This window comes from Canis lupus, chromosome 22 (assembly GCF_011100685.1).
Source record: "Canis lupus familiaris isolate Mischka breed German Shepherd chromosome 22, alternate assembly UU_Cfam_GSD_1.0, whole genome shotgun sequence".
NCBI lineage: Eukaryota > Metazoa > Chordata > Mammalia > Carnivora > Canidae > Canis > Canis lupus.
This window is the reverse complement of record NC_049243.1, coordinates 49199102-49210677: the sequence shown is the minus strand read 5'-3', so window position 1 is coordinate 49210677 and position 11576 is coordinate 49199102. Positions and strand designations below refer to the sequence as shown.

The following is an 11576-nucleotide window of genomic DNA, read 5'->3' as shown; positions in this document are numbered from 1 at the left end:
CTGCTTCTCCTTCTGCCTGTGTCTCTGCCTCTTTCTCTCTGTGTGTCTCTCATGAATAAATAAATAAAATCTTTAAAAAAAATTGTTGTGTGACCTTAGTATCAGCATCCCATGAGTATATGTGGAGACCCATGAGGTATAGAGCAAGGAAGATAACCTCTTCCTGGGGGAGAAAGATAAGAAAGATAGGAAGGTAGAGTTTGTTAGCAACACCGAACAAACAACACAGGTTGCCTCCTTTACTTGACCTATTCCTGTCTCTAATGTGGGGTGGTGATTTTTCCAAAATCTGTCTTGTCCCCTAGCCCCCAAATAATAGTTTCAGGAAGTGGTTTGTCTTTTGTTTGGCCTTGAAGTTTAAAAGATTACACGTAAAAGTTTCATGCAGTCTCTAATAGTACTGTTCAATAGAAATATGGCATGAGACCCACTTCCGTCCCTTGCTGCTGTGGACTGTGGGCTGCCGGGGTCGGTGAAGGATCTCAAGATGGCTGGGCGAAAACTTGCTCTAAAAACCATTGACTGGGTAGCTTTTGGGGAGATCATACCCCGAAACCAGAAGGCCATTGCCAACTCCCTGAAATCCTGGAATGAGATGCTTACCTACAGGTTGGCTACTCTACCTGAGAAACCACCTGCTATCGACTGGGCTTACTACAAGGCCAATGTGGCAAAGGCTGGCTTGGTAGATGACTTTGAGAAGAAGTTTAATGCCCTGAAGGTTCCTGTGCCAGAGGATAAATACACTGTCCAAGTGGATGCTGAGGAAAAAGAAGATGTGAAAAGATGTGCTGACTTTTTGTCCTTCTCAAAGGCCAGGATTGAAGAATATGAAAAAGCTGGAGAAGATGAAGAACATAATTCCATTTGATCAGATGACCATTGAGGACCTGAATGAAGTCTTCCCAGAAACCAAATTAGACAAGAAGAAGTACCCCTATTGGCCTCTCAAGCCAATTGAAAATTTATAAACTTGAGTTGAAGAGAAAGCACTGGCCCTCATATTATAAACGTTGGACATTAAAAATAATGATATGGTAAAAAAAATATGGCATGAGTACCTAGGTAACTTAAAATTTTTTGGTAGCCAAATTAGAATAAAAAGAAATAAGTGTAATTAATTTTAATAATGTAATTTTAACCCATTATGGCCAAAATATTATTTCAGCATTTAATCCTTATGGAAATATCAAGGCATTGTATATTCTTTTACTCCTACTAAATTTTTGAAATTTTATGCCTATAGCATTTCTGAATTCAGAATAGCCACATATGACGACTGGCTACTGTTTTGAAGAGTGCTGGCCAAATACTTCTGTATTCTGTAGCTTATACACCTTAAACCAGAAAATTGTCATTTGAGGGGGGTGAGTCATTGGATGGGGGTACCATATTTGTGACTTTGTGGAAGAAAAATGCATGATTTAAGTCTAAAGCTGGGCTTTCTTCATAAAGATGATCCTTGAACTACTTATTGGTAAAGTATATTAAATACTAGCTAATGACATTAATCTATGTCCTAGCATTCAAACCTGGTTCTTCAGAAAGATTTAGTATTTTGGGGTATGATTTTTAATACTCTTGAGACTGAAAATGAGTTTGTTTCATGGAAGGACTCTGCCTTTTCTTTCTCCCTTGGTGAGATCAGGGAGGCTGGGCAGTTCAGCACCAGAGAGAGAGAGAGAGCAGAGAGCCCTAGACTTCTGTTTTCCCTGGAGAGGTGGTGGCTGAAACATCGCAGTGGAGCAGTGCTATGCCCTTGTCATACAAAGGGAAGTGGAGACCCTGGGAAGCATTTCCTATTCTACAACTTTGACATTCCATCATGCTTATTGCAGGTGGGCTATGGGAAGGGTACTGGGCTTGGAGCCAGGAGATCCAAGGGTCACCATCTGTGTGACCTTCACTAATTTATGTAACCCCTCTGAGCTTCAATTTCCTCATCCGTGAAATGCTGATGATACATACGGATTTGGGAGGAGGTTTAGTGAGATAATGTGTGTAGGATGTTGTGTGTATGTTGTGGACACTAAAATTTTCTTGTGTCCACATGACACAACTTTGTATGATCCCCATAACCACCATTTCATTCCTGCTCTGAACAGGCAGTGTATATTGAAACTTTTCAATAAGCCTGAGATGATGATAGAGAACTTGTTACTTTTCCCATTTCCTGATGTAGATGGGGGGGGGGGGAGGTTTAGTAATTTGCCCCAAGTCCGCATTAGCCAAAAGGCAATTGGAGCTAGGATTTCTTGAAAATACTTTTTAAATATGAAATTCTAAAACATACACGAAAGTAAACTAGTAGAGGGTTTCTCAAAAAGGTTGAGCATCAGAATCACCTGGCTTTGTTAAAACATAGATTGTGAGGCTCCACCCCTAAAACATTCAGTAGGTCTGGGATGAATCTGCATTTCTAACAAGTTCCAGATGATGCTGAAGCTGCTGGTCTGGGACTACACCTTGAGAACTATTGGACTGGTACAATGAACTCCCATGTGCCTGTCAGCACCTCCAACAATAGTAAACATTTTTGGGACCAAGATTTTAATCCTAACTCCCCACACCTGCCTTTAGCTGGTCCCCAAACAGCCTTTCTGATGATGAAGTATGCAGAAACTCTTCCAAGAATCAAATGTGTGTTATGACTTCCATCCCCTGCTTCCATCTTCAAATAAGTAGTGTAAAGTTGTTTTGAAATCTGACTGTATTGGGCCTTTTAGAGCCTTTTAGCTTAATTACTTGACCTCTTCATTTCAGAGTTCCAAAAATAGCTTTTGTTGACATAGGAGGAATTGAGAATTTCAAGCAAAATGCTAGAAAGAAAAATTGTTGGCTGGAAAAGAATCTGTAGCACAGATTTAAGATAGATTTATACAGTTTCCATAGTGTGTCTTTTTCTTTTTTGCTCTCATTATTGCTTTTTCCTTATGCAAAAATGGCAGGCAGAATTAGAAGCTAGGACAGATGCATGTGTGAGAGACACATGCTGAGCCCACTCGCCAGGCTTTCAGTCTGTTCTCTCTCTCTTTCCTTTGTATATCCTTCTTTTCCTCTCTTAGCCCCTGCTCCACATCAGGGTAGAAGATCTTCAGGCATGGTCTTTGCAAGGACCAGATCCCCATGCCACTCAACTCTCCTCTCATGTGCCTGCATAGGGCATGGAGGAGTCCCTACATCCCTGTCTGGTCTTTTCTCATTAACATTCTCTGCACATCCCGTCGAGTGCAGCTGACTAAATGCAAGCAGCTTTGTGGGTTTTCATTAATTGGTATGATCTTTATTACTGCAGTTTGCATCTTACGTGTCTCTTATACCATTTTCTACAAGTTCTTGATTTGACAGTTTTCATAGAGTCTTTAATTCTGTTTATTTTAGTAATAGGATAATAATTTTTGGAAAACCACAGTTATTTATAAAACTGACAAATACAAACCCAGATTCTTTTCCTTCTATCAAACTGATGTTGAGTGTCCAAGTTTTGCTAATGCTGACATGCCTAATTAAAAAAAATTTTCATTTAGTGACAAGTCTTCTCATTTAAGTGCTTTTTTTTTGTAGTGCTTTATAAAAACGGAATTAAACATCTTTTCAGTGTTTATAATATAAAGAACTGTGTTCACAAGTGTGTCATTCTTGCTGTTAGCCTGCTCTGAGGATAGCACCACATTTCAGTGTGAGAAATCTATTTAGATGTCTGAGACTTTGGTGTCCGGTGTGTATTCTAAACATTTACCAGTTAGTTAACCATATGGGAATGCTCAGGTTTGAGCTTGCTTCCTCAGTCCAAGTTTAGATAAGGTCCTCTTTTCCTCCAGTTTATTGTATTGTGTGTTTGTGCACAGTGTTATTGAAAGTGCAAAAATCAAAACGTAGAGGCAGAGGTAAAGAGCATGGACAGGGGTCAGGAGATCTGGGATCTAGGCCCAGGCTTGCTAGCAACTCCTCTTGGGCGTTGGGACAGTCATGTAACTCCCACGCTCCCAGGTTTTCCTCTCTGTAAGATGAGAGGGCTAGACCAGATAATCTCGGGTTCTGATGTTTACACAGCATAGTTCTAGTGTTACCTGACCTCCTGCTCCTTTTAAACAAGCATGCTTCTCAACAGCTGCTAAGGCCATTGTTCCCCGACACACTGATGAACAATCTGGAGAAGAACATGTTTTCCTGAAGGGGATGTGATCATATTTTGATTATCGTGATCTCCTAAATTTAATGTTCGGGGTCAAGGGAAGAAAGAGCATACCATAGGGTATCTGGGTGGCTCTGTTGGTTAAGCATCTGCCTTTGGCTCAGGTCATGATCCCAGGGTCCTGGTATTGTGCCTCACATCGGGCTCTGTGCTCATCGGGGAGCCTGCTTTTTCCTCTCACTCTGCCTGCAGCTCCCCTGCTTGTGTTCTCTCTCTGTCAAAAAAACAAATAAAAATATTTTAAAAATAAAATAAGAGCATGTCTATGACAAGGCAATGGGAGGTCGCTTTCCAGGGTGAGGATGGTACAGGACCTAGTTCTGTGCTGCTCAGCCCCTTTCATCCTATGCCAGTTTCCTTCCTAAAGGCCCGTCACAGCGTGGCACACTTGCCACTCTGGCCTTCTTTACCAGAGCAGGCTGTAGTCCAGGGGTGGCTTAGAGACATGTGGACACCCCAGGCAAGCCAGTCATTGGTACCACCTCAAACAGATGCCATTCAAATTGTTTACTGCTTTATTTTATTTATTTACTGATTGATTGTAGACTCTGTGCCCAGCATGGACCCCATCATGGGGCTTGAACTCACAACTCCAAGACCAAGACCTGAGCTGAGAGCAAGAGTCAGACGCCCAACCAACTGAGCCCTCCAGGCACCCCAATTGTTTATTATTTTAGAAAGGAGACTGAGGGCTGCGTGGGGCAGAGATAGGGCAGGGACTGTGGCGCATAGCCATTCCTAGCCAACTCTAGTGGTGCCCACCTGTCCAGAGAAAGCAGGGCCCTACAGGTAAGCATTCTTTGTTTCTTCAGCACGTCCTTTGCAAAGCCCCAGTGCTCATCTGTGATAGCTTATTCATGTGTTCTTGGCAGCCAGAGTACCCTTTCAGAAGGGAGTTCTCCTAAATGTCATTTTCTTTCTCACATTGGATTTCCAGAGATGCTGTAGCACCCCTAGAGACTGGTGCCCCAAGCCCTTGGCCTGCTGCCACCCCATCCCCTTGCCATAGCTTTGCCTCAGCTATCCTGAGCAACTCATCACGTCTGGAACTCACAGTGCTCAGAGGAGGATTTATCCTGAAGCTAAGGAAGCTTCAGTTTCCGGATCCCTTCCAAGGCCCTGTGAGGGCCTCCAGCAATTTTATATTCATAATTTTGTATTTTTTTAAACCCCTTCCCTTTCCAAATATGCATTTTTAGGCCCCACAAAATCTGGTTCCATCTGGGAGCATGCTCCTTGGTGTCTCCCCATTTTCTCTGCAAGGAATCCCCAGTGCACCCTGAATGCTGGCTGACTGGTTCCTCTCCTAGGCTTGGCCCTGACCACCTCCTTTAAGAAGCAGCCCACATTGCCAGGTTCTGTTACTCATCCTGCACGTGTTCATTGGGTGCTTACACTATGCCAAGTCTTGTTCTAGGTGTTAAGAGAACAGTAAATAAAATGGAAATCCTTGCCTCTATGGAGTTGGTGATCTAACTGGGGGGGGGGGGAGCAGGTTCATGCTAGGCAGGGTCAGATGCCACTTGTAGGTTCCAACTGCTGTCATTCTGCTCTCATTGTTCACATGTCTGCCTCCCCTCTGGATTATGAGCTCTCTGGGTGGCGGGGGTGGGGAGTGGTGGGGGTGGGGGGTGGGGGAGGCTGTGTCCTGTTATCTTGGGGTCCGGAAGACCCTGGCGCAGTGCATATGGGAATGGACAGGCTCAGTAAAAGTTTGTAGAGAGAAGGAACACATTATTACTAATAACATTTGCATACAAAGAAGCGATGGCAGCCGCTAATTTCCTGTGCCCACCCTAATTACAGGAAAATGAGGATTCTCCCTTCAGATTTAACCACTTCATGAAGTTCCTGGTGGGAGTATGTGGTGACAGTAGTGTGTAAGACAGGCCACACTGATTAACTCCTGGCTTCAGAAGACCTTTCTTTCTTGTTGCAAGCTGCATGGCCCCCTCCCCAGCAACAGTGCTGGTGTCCTTTTGGCAATGTTGAGAAGTGCACAGGTTTGAAAATGGACTAAGTTCCATGAGGAATTTTTGTCTTAGCCAATCAAGTAGCTTTTATAGCCATGCAGATCAAGAAAGTTTTAAATTCTTTATAAGCAGAAACAATAAATTTCTCGTTTCTTATAATAGAATGCTTCAAGAGTTGCCGTTTCCTTAGTTTGCTATTTCAAGAAGTGGTATTCAGGATTTGAGCTTTGTTAACATTTAATTACCAGAGACACAAAATCCAGAAATGACTAGAAAGTTCACAGGAAGCTATCCTGTCAGAGAGAAAAAGCAATTAAATCAGTAAGCCTTTCTGCTGAGCTCTTCCCGTGGTTTTCGAGGCTTCATACATGATTAGCCAAAATTGAAGTCATTTGTGGGCCTATTGCTCTCCAGCTATGCTGGATTCCAGAGGACTCTTGTTTTCCTGGCATCCAGAGGATTCCTCAGCTTCTGTTTGCCTCTGGATCTGGAATTTCAATTTGCATGGATGTTGGGAAGCCAGACCCACAGTAACAAATGCTAGAGGAAGGGGTGAGGTCAGAGAGCCTCAAAGGGAGGTTCCTGGGGAGGGCACTGTGGATTGTGCCTTTTGGTACCTGTGACAACCACATGATCACTGGCAGTTCACCATGCTGCCCCTGCTTCGACCAGTGGATGGGGACTGGTGGGGCCATGGTATCAGGGGCTAACTGGTGTCTGTGTTCTTCCCTGAGATGCAACTCCTCCTTCCACTGCCCTGATCACATTGCTCTGGACTAGATCTCCGGGCAAGGAAGCTAAGGTTTTAGTTCATTGTTATGAAAATGTCTGTGGGCTTTGGGCCTCCCAAACTCTCCAGAGTCTGCCTCCCCTCTCTCCCTGGAAGTGCCAGAAACCAGGTGTGAGCATCACTGCTTGAGGGCTTAGTGCCTGCCCCTCTGGCCTCCTCTAGAATCTTCAGTACTGCTGCTCTTGTGCACTGTGGGAGTGGGTCTGAAGTGCTTTAGTATATACATCTTGACCCCTCAGCTGCTGTTCTTCTCTGTCCTGCCTGACACCAACTTCATCAATACTTGGTTCAGTTTTTAATGTAAGCATCTATTTATGTTTATCTTGGGCTCAGTCCCTGAATTCCAGTGTCATCTCTATTAGTATACAGTTTCCTCTGCTTGGCCTTTTGTGTTTCCTTCTTTGTGAATGCTCCTACCATTGTTGTCTGTTTGATTTAATATGTTCTTGGAGATTACAGGAAAGTTTTTGTTAGCAGATTGGTAAAATTGAATGTACATGAAACATTCACCACTCCCCTCCCCCACCAAACAAATCACTGTCATGCGAACAATACATTTAATAATGATGATTGTAATAGTAATAACAACAGCTACATTTATCATGTACTTACAGTCTGCCAGGCTCTGTCAAGCATTTTACATGCATGCACTCAATGGAGCTTGATAATAGCCTCACACAACTTGCAGCTCAGCTTTCTTAACCACTGTACTGTACTGCCTTTGATTTGATCCACATCTGTGTGGTATCACCAGAGCCGATCTAGGTTTTGTGAGTGATAAAGCTTAGAATGTGGGAGGTCTAAAAAAAATCCAAAATTACAAATACAAAATGAGGCATGGAAGTTACTATTTTAATGATATTTGAAAAGAAATCACGACAAATTATAAATTTTAGAAAGCTAACTCAAACCCTAAACAAATACAGGAGAGCAACACATTTTTATGAACAAAAATCTCTTGATGCACTTGATACATTTCCCTGCATTTCTTAGTTTCATACTATTATTGCCTCTTCATATGATCGTGGTTTGGCTTGATCACTCTGCATTGCAAAGATAGGTCATTTAATCTTTCCTATATCATTAGTCAATATTTGTATTTTATTAATCATAGTTTAGGAAAGTTTCCTCTAGTTTTATAACATTTGATAACATCACATACATTTTAGGATTGAAAAAACCCTCTATTAGGTTTCTTTCTTTCCTTTTTAAGATTTCATTTATTTATTCATGAGAGACACACAGAGAAGCAGAGACATAGGCAGAGGGAGAAGCAGGCTCCCTGTGGGGAGCTTGATACAGAACTTGATCCCAGGACCCTGGGATCATGACCCGATCTGAAGGCAGACGTTCAACCACTGAGCCAACAGTTACCCTCTCCATTAGGTTTCTTTCATATATGAGCAGAATAATTTGGGGGCAATCTCCCAGTTGTGCAGTGACTAACCTCAAGTATCCCCAAGTAGTTATGGGGCTAAACGCCTTGAAATATACCTGTATTGCAACATGGCCTCTCATGCTGCACCTCATGGGACCTGAGTCATGACATTGGGTGGACTGGCACAGGGGGCATGGTCCTGTGGAACTTCCTAAGAAGCCAAGATGCTGAGCAGCAACTGAACTCTACACAGACACGGGGCCTGGACAGGTGTTGATGCAAGTGAAGGACACCACGCTTTGTGCACAGTCACTGTGTCTCTGGGTCTTGGGCTAGATGCTGGGGTGGGGATGGGGGTGGGGGGTGCAGAGACCAGGAGACCCAGCCCTTTCCTGGGCACTATAGTCAAGGAGTTAAGCTGTTCACAGGTTGTTTCAATCCAAGGCAGAATGAACTGTACTCTAGGACTGCTACTCACTGGGGGTATCCTGGTCAGAGAAGGGAAAAGACTGTTTTTAATGGGTTGAGGGAGATGTGCCCCAGGTACAGAGCCAAGTACTGTGTGTCCTGGGGCTAGAGCAACTCTGCTTTCACTCCTTTGGCGTATTTGCCTGTGGGAGATTTGGTTTTCAGAAGAAGGATTCTGCTAAAATAGAACCTTTGTTGACTGCAGCCGTCAGGGCTGTAGGCCTGTGACAGGTGCAGAGGTGTGAGCAAGTGACAGGACCAGGTTTGTGTCAGAAGCAGAGCCACATGTCTTCTGTTCTGGGCCTGGGGGGTTAGAGATACAGCTGGAGCTTGCACAGATGCCTCCATAGGAGGGCTACATTTACATTGTTGATTAAGGAATTCAGAACTTTGCCCACCTGAAGAATTCCCACTCTTCCTTCAGCACCTTGAGGTATCACTCCTTGGTGAGGTGAGGAAATGTCCCAGCCCATGGCTGGCAGTTGGCTCAGCCTCCTTTCTTAGCTCTGCATTTAGCTTCTGCCAGCACCTCCTGCTATACTGAATTAAAGTATTTACGAGCCACCCTCTCCCACTGCCTAAAATGTCCTCAACTCAGTTCCTTGGCTACTCTCCAAGGAATGACTGCTGTCCCCCAGAACTGTGTATAACGTTTTAGAAAGTAATGGGTATACACATTTTGGGGGAGGGTGGGCCCAGGTTCTCAGAAGGAGCTCAGCACTGGGCATGTTCATTGTACCTCTCTGAATTTAAAAATTCCAACCAACTCCTGGGTCATCAGAATCCCTGGGAAGCTTGTGGAGGCACAGATAGCTGATCCTAGCTGTAGAGTTTCTGATTCAGTTTACTTTTGTATTAACTTCTTAGGTGATGCTAATGCTGCTTATTACCAGGACCCCACTTTTAGAATCACTCTTGTAGACTTTTGTAAAGTTAAGATACCATGGTCCTCTTCCTGTCTGATTTAATGATAGCCTGAGAAACACATGTTCATAAATGAGGACATTTAACCTACAAATGGGGACAAAACCTAAAGAATTTGTATATATAGACCGAATTACATTTTTCACTTATTATAAGAGCGACATAATTATGCCCTGTACAAGCTCTGAATGTCACAGACTCAGGAGCTGGCTGAGCCCCCATCATGCTCAGGGAAACACAGCATCTTTTAATATTTAAAATCCACACTGGTGAATTATCAGGTTTTCAAAGCAAGGCGGTTCTTATGGCGTAGGAGCAGCTCTATCCACGACCACTGGTTTATCTGGATTGATTCTGGGCCCAGAATCTTGCTTTTGACCATAGAAAATCAAGAACTTGGCTTTGGTAATTGTGTCACCCCAGGAAGGTTTACACTTAAGCGTGTTGATGGCTTTAAAACCAAGAACACGTGCCAGATCTACACGAAGCCTCTTTCTGCTAAACTGGGAGTGGGGTCCTGGCAGCCTGGTAATTAGCTAATTTCATTTTGCTTGTTTGTGTGATGTTCCTGTCACCAGTGATGCTGTAGGCCGGTCAGTTCCCTATCCTAATGGGCTGTCTCCCTGCTCACGTGACTGCTTGGAAACGTTCGGAGGAGCTGAAGAACAGTGAACAGCTGTAACCAGTGAATCATCCATTTCAAGAAGAGCAGAAAATAATAGACAGTTATGCGCTTAACCCCCAGTTGAGTAGACCTGGAGGTGTGACTTCCCATGGGCCCACCACAAATCTCCAAGCCCTCTCTTCAATCCTTTCCATTTGTGTCTTCTTCTCCTGTCTTTATCCAACAACTTGTGTTTTCTCCACTTCTGTGGCCCCGGCCTACCTCCATGCGAGGTATCCATCCCTTTGGTCTCCTCCTCCCCCATCGCCTCCTACTCTCTTTCCGTGTTCCCTCACAATCTCCGTTCTCACCCTTTCTGATCCTGTGAGGGCCACATGAGGTATGGTGCCAGTTATTAGTTATTTGTATTTGAAGCAGGAGCTTTTGCCTTGTTCTTAGGTAGCACATGAGTCACTCCCAGTTGACCCTTTTTCCTTGGGGTAGTGGTTCTGTCCTGGAAGCGCTCCCTGCAGCTGCTGAAGACTACTGCCCAATCAGGTCTGTAGGAGTCACTTCAGTGAGTGATCTAAGAGTCTGTACATGTGTCAAATCTTCATACTCCTTGAGACCAAAGAAGACATCTCATTCTTCCACGAAGATTTCCCTTATGTTGAAATCAACCCTGTGGGCTTTCCTGTTACATGCATCATCATTCTTTCACAGAAGCGTTGGCTTAGAACCTCTCCATGCGTTTACTCTGAGCATTGGTGAGCACAGATGGTTAAATGGGCAGCCTGGGGAAGAAAGAGTTCTGTGTGACAAAGACCATGTTCTGACCCAGTCTGCAAGTTACCTCGGACACTTCTGGCAACCAGATCAACTTGTGATCCTCAGTTTGCAATCTCAGCAACTATGGAGTGGTGTTCCCATGCCTGCCTTATAGTGGCTCCAAGTGATGTTAAAAGATAAACTGAGGCATACTAAACATTTGTAGAGTTTGGACAAAAATCATTTTGAATTGGGTGGCACAAAACCGGAAGTTGTTAGGAGCTGTTAGGAGCTTGGAGAGACTTCTAGAGAGGAAGTGTGGAAGCAAACAGAAGAAATTATTTGGCCGTAGCCTAAAGCCTTGTTGGCTGTTTGTGAGTGGTTGTCTGTAGTGTGTTGATTTTATAACCTTGAGGCATTCCCAGGCTTGGATTTTGGTTTGCTTACATAGGCACATGGCTTCCTTGTTTAATTAA

The 11576-nt window shown here is 43.9% G+C and overlaps 1 protein-coding gene across 34 annotated transcripts in view; it reads left to right on the top strand.

Moving 5' to 3' along the window:
• DOCK9 (dedicator of cytokinesis 9) overlaps positions 1–11576 on the top strand; it is a 279172-nt gene that overhangs the window by 112368 nt on the left and 155228 nt on the right. The gene's annotated exons all lie outside the window — the stretch shown is intronic.